This window comes from Solanum stenotomum, chromosome 9 (assembly GCF_019186545.1).
Source record: "Solanum stenotomum isolate F172 chromosome 9, ASM1918654v1, whole genome shotgun sequence".
Taxonomy (NCBI): domain Eukaryota; kingdom Viridiplantae; phylum Streptophyta; class Magnoliopsida; order Solanales; family Solanaceae; genus Solanum; species Solanum stenotomum.
The window spans coordinates 42,190,230-42,196,229 of NC_064290.1; positions in this window are offsets into that span (position 1 = coordinate 42,190,230).

The following is a 6,000-nucleotide window of genomic DNA, read 5'->3' on the forward strand; positions in this document are numbered from 1 at the left end:
TGTTAGAAGTCATCATTCTCCCCATGTTTACTGTTGTATGAACTCTTGACCACTTTTCATAACCAGCATCCTCAAGATATATCTTAACCCGATTGTCAATTTTAATGATTTTAGCCATCATTTTCTCAAAATTCTCTTTTCTATAAGTCTTGGCCATTGAATAGAACACATCACTTAGTACGTTTTTGCTTCTCTTGAAGCTTGTACAAACATTTTTCCAAAGGTGTCATACGCATGTAAAATGAGGAACATTTGGAAAAACAGTTCTGACACTATTAATTATGCTTTCATTTCTATCTGATACAACACACATTTGTTCCCTCTCCCCAAATGCACTTTTAAACTGTTGAAAGAATCATGTCCATGAATAATCATTTTCACTGTCCACCACTCCATAAACTAATGGTAATATGCATCCTACTCATAAATAGTGCACATGTTTGTTAATTTCTATATACACAAATATCCATATATAAATTATCAAAATCAAGTAACCATTGTTATGAGACAAAAAATTCAAAATTCTAATACAAAAATCATACCTGCCCCATTAAGCGTACTTGCTGATACAAAAGTTCCTTTGTAAGATCCACCAAGATGTGCACCGTCAACAACAACGACTGGTCTACAATAGTCAAACCCCCTCATTAGTGGCCTTAATGATATGAACAGATACATGAATTTATTTTCCTCCGACTTATGCATCCGTATATAAGAATTCGGATACACAATTTCCAAGATATATAGATATTTAGGCAACTGTCTATATCCATTAGTAGATTTACCCCTTATAATCTCTGATGTGCGCTCCTTAGCACGCCATGCTTGCTTGTATGAAATATCAATCTCATACAGTGCTTTAATATCTTCAATAACATCATTTGGTGTATGAATTCTTTTATGATTGCGCAGTTTAGGTGTTGTCACAACACTTATAAACCCAACAGTAGCTTGAACATTTGTTAATAACTTATCCCTTATCGGACATGTATGCTCACTATTGAAGTACCTTATTTTGAATAAATTCGATTTCTTCCTAACAGATGCACTGAATCTCCAACAGCAGTCATCCGATAAACCCAATAATTTGTAGCTGCATTTTTTCAGATACATCAATAGAATGCATACTTCTATCAGCTTTACTACAATAATGTATCATCATTATTATACACATATATAATATCAAACATTAACAAACAGTATAGTAACATGTACCAGTTACTCTATGATATATCAAAATATATACGTCACACATTTACTGTATCATAATTTTATCCAGTAATGTTTTCTTAGTGTTTCAACCAATTTCAACGATACATTAATCAGAACAATCATATATTGATACATTATCATATGAAATAAACTAGACACAATTATTGTATCATAATTTTATCCAGTAATATTTTCTTACTGTTTCAACAAATTTCAACGATACATTAATCAGAACAATCATATATTGATACATTATCATGTGAAATAAACTAGACACAGTTATTGTATCATAATTTTAGACAATAACGTTTCCGTACTGTTTCAACAAATTTCAACGATACATTAATCAGAACAATCATATATTGATACATTATCATATGAAATAAACTAGACACAGTTATTGTATCATAATTTTAGCCAGTAATATTTTCTTACTGTTTCAACAAATTTCAACGATACATTAATCAGAACAATCATATATTGATACATTATCATGTGAAATAAACTAGACACAGTTATTGTATCATAATTTTAGACAATAACGTTTCCGTACTGTTTCAACAAATTTCAACGATACATTAATCAGAACAATCATATATTGATACATTATCATATGAAATAAACTAGAAACAGTTATTGTATCATAATTTTAGACAATAACGTTTTCGTACTATTTCAACAAATTTCAACGATACATTAATCAGAACAATCATATATTGATACATTAACACATGAAATAAACTAGACACAGTTAGTGTATCATAATTTTAGCCTGTAATGTTTATGTACTGTTTCAACAAATTTCAATGATATATTAATCAGAACAATCATATATTGATACATTAACACATGAAATATACTAGACAAAGTTCCATACCTCATGTTATCAGATCTCTTTACTTTGAAATTAAAGCCATGTTTTATTTTGTATTTTGCCATTACAGATATCAGAGTGGCTTTATCTTTGTACAATTGATCCACTTTCATGTCTGTACTTTTTGTATCAGATATGTAATTCGTCACCTCTAACTCTGGTATATATCTTTGTACAATTGATCCACTTTCACGTCTGTACTTTTTGTATCAGATATGTAATTCGTCACCTCTAACTCTGGTATATAACACAAATCACCATTTTTTGATTCTACCAAGTTGAGAGCGAGTGTATCCTATTCAGCACCTTCAACACAGACGATTGAACCAGTCGACACATCAAAATTTTCAATATCGACAACATCCTTATCAATTGTATCAATACATAGGGGATACATTCCAAATCTGATCTCGCGTTTCTTCACCTCTATGTACAATCTTACTCCCATATCAGTCATTATATTCATTGGAGAGGAGTTTCCTTCTACAATGTATCGTATTTCAATATTTTTTCTCGACTCATCAGTATTCAACTCAGCCGCAATTGTTGAAACTAGGTTCATGAAGGAAACATCTTCACCAACCAATATCCCATCACTCTTGTATCTTGCATAATTAATCTCACTCTCCCAAACTCCAGAATGCCTCAACAAAATTGATATATTCATTACCTATCCGATTAAACTCACTTCAATAAAATTGATTTTCAGTTGAAGTCCTCTTCGTTGAAACAGAGAAGAAGATGAACGCATTTTGAATCTTTCAATTCTGAATTGATTTGTTGAAATAGAGCAGAAAATGAACACGATTTGAATCTTTTCAATTCTGATTTGATTTGTTATTTTTGGGAATCACTTTACGGAAACTGATTTGGCGTGATTTATGGGATTCAATTTTTGATTTTCCGTTTATATTTTCCATTAAAAGCGCAACTAAAAATATCCAACATTTAATTAATAATGTATCCGCGCCATATATTTAATGTATCAGTGTTGAATTATTGTATCCGTGTTTTAAATTTTTGAGGAATTTCAGTCATTTTAAACTTATAAGGGACAAATGATCATTTTGGCTTTAAAGTATGTGATTTATGTCCTTTGCCCTTAATCCTCAATTAAGCCCAATTCAATCTCTAATTTCAATCCGTTTTAAAACTCTTTACTAAGATATGTTCCTATATTAAATGTATGAATTATTATCTATTTAACATCTTTTAGGATTTATCTATCCATTTGTTACTTTTTTAAAAAAAAAATCATGAGCTGAAATTCACATTGTGATTATAAAAGTTAAATATCACTATGTTAAAATTATTGAGATTAATCAGGTCAAAATGGGCGGGTCAAGACTCAACCCGTTTTTAGCCCATTTGGACCCAACCCATTTGAGCCCAAACTAAATTTGGGCGGGTCAAGACCCAACCCGATATTTCAATCCATTTTAATATCTTCAATTTTAAACCAACCTGCCAATTTGACACTCCTAAGTGAGTATAGATATTATATGATTGCACATGTACTGCAAGATATGCTTAACTTTATTCTCTCCACATGGTATTGATTTTAAATTTGTTTAAGATTCTGGTTTTATGGAATAAAATCGTCACTAAATTTTATTTGGAAAATCAGAAATCCATTTAGAAATAAAAGATTTTTCCTTATAAAAATATTTTTATCAAAAATCTAGGTAAGCGTCTAAGGGGATTTTCCAAGGAAGATGTGAGACATTTTTAAAAAATTCACAAAGGTGATTATTTCAAAGTAGATGGTTTTAAGGTATTTAATATTTATTATTCCCTCTGTCTCAATTTATATGATTTACTTTCCTTTTTAGTCAGTCCCAAAAATAATGACACATTTATATATTAAGTAACAATTTAACTATAAAATATCTATTTCACCCTCAATGAAATGATTTACAGTTACCCAAATTTCTATCATTCATTTTGGACAACAAGTTTTAAAAGTCTTCCTCTCTTTCTTAAACTTCGTGCCGAGTCAAACTACCACATAAAATGAGACGAAGGGAGTACGTTAAAAAAAGTTTAAGGATAAATTAGTGAGTAAGTTTCTTATTTATAATTTTTAAAGGCCGTCTAAAATGAAAATGTGACAACTAAAATAGGATGAATAGAATGTGTATATATATTTTTACTAAAATAACTAACAAAATATGTAAAACTAATCATAGATAGTAATTCATATATAACTCTACAACTATTAAAAGTTTGCAATATATGACTACAATTTTGAAAGGAGCTAAACTATTTAAAATAGGATGGAGGAAATATCAAATCGCTATAAATACTTATTTAGCATAAATAATGGACCAAACACATGAATAATTAAACTTTGAATATACATCCAAAATCTTTATAAAAACAACAGAAATAGTGGAAATTACAAAGTTGCCATCAATCCTCTTGAGTGGCGATGATCGCCGCCAAAAGACCTTTTATAGCAACAATTTGTTTGTCGCAATCAATTAATTTTTCAGCCATATTTTAGTAGGATTATTTGTGGTGACATTGATGAAGTCATCACTAATATCTAATCTTTTATGGCGATTTCAAGGATCACCACTTAAACTATACATTTTGTGGCAACACTTATTTGTCGCCACTGATTCATCTCATTTTGAGGCGATAAAATAAGTCGCTACAAAAAGTCGTCACAAAAGCTTTAATCTCTTGTAGTGACCCTAGCAGCCACCCTTAAATCCCTTTAGATCTCTAGAAATATGAAAAGTTCTGTTTTTGAATAAAAAATCATCTTTATATAGTAAGCAAAATCCGATCTAGCCTGAACCTTTTTTCTTCTCAAACAGTCCGCAATAATGATTATAATCTTTTACCCTGATGTCGAATTGATGAGCGATTTGATGTTCTGAAAATTAGACTCAAAGAACTTTTATAATTTTATATGTAAATAATACTTATAATTCTTTATAGATTGGGATATATCCTTATCCCAAGTCATCCCATCAACAAAATTGCATAACAACTTTCCTATAATAAATCGATCAACTAGGAGTTCTGTTTCTACGCTCCCTTTGTCCTCTAATTTAGTATAAAAATTTCAATACTTCTATGTAATGATATAATAACCCATTTAAAATTATTCTTCCGATAACTCGTCGATAATTAATCTGAAACACGATCAATCGACTCACCAACTATAAAAAATATGCAAGTAATAGAATAATATAAATTTCCTTTCTAGTTCTTATTTTTTTAACTTGCTTGTTGTAGTAGAGGTATTATTATTGCCACAATAGAATTAGCAAGGTAAGATATAGCCACACTTACTTTTAATTTTTTTTTTTTGAGTTTTTCATTTTTATTAAATTAATAAAACTAACCTAGGTTCCCTACCTAGTGAATATGCTAATTTTCATTTTTATTAAATTAATAAAACTAACCTAGGCTCCCTACCTAGTGAATATGCTAAAAAAGTACAATGTAAATCAAGATACAAAAAGGATTTCTCCAACGCACAGTGAGATTTAGTGATAACGTCATCGAAAAAAATTCATTAGATTGTTTAGATTCATTTTTATTATGAATAATTATATGATTCGTATATGGAACATTTTAATTTTTCCTAGATTTTTATACATATACATTATAGGTTCGTTTGTATCTCTGAAAATTGTGTTTGTATATTTACATGAATTTGTATCTCTGTATTATTCTTGTCATTTTTATTATGAACAATCAGATTATTCGTATATGGAACGTTTTATTTTTTTTAGATTTGTATACATATACATTATTGGTTTGTTTGTATCTCTGAAAACGTTTTACTTTTTCTAGATTTGTATACATATACATTACAGGTTCGTTTGTATCTCTGAAAATTATGTTTATATATATATTCTCTGTGTTCTCCGTGGATCCTAGCCAAATAACAAAAT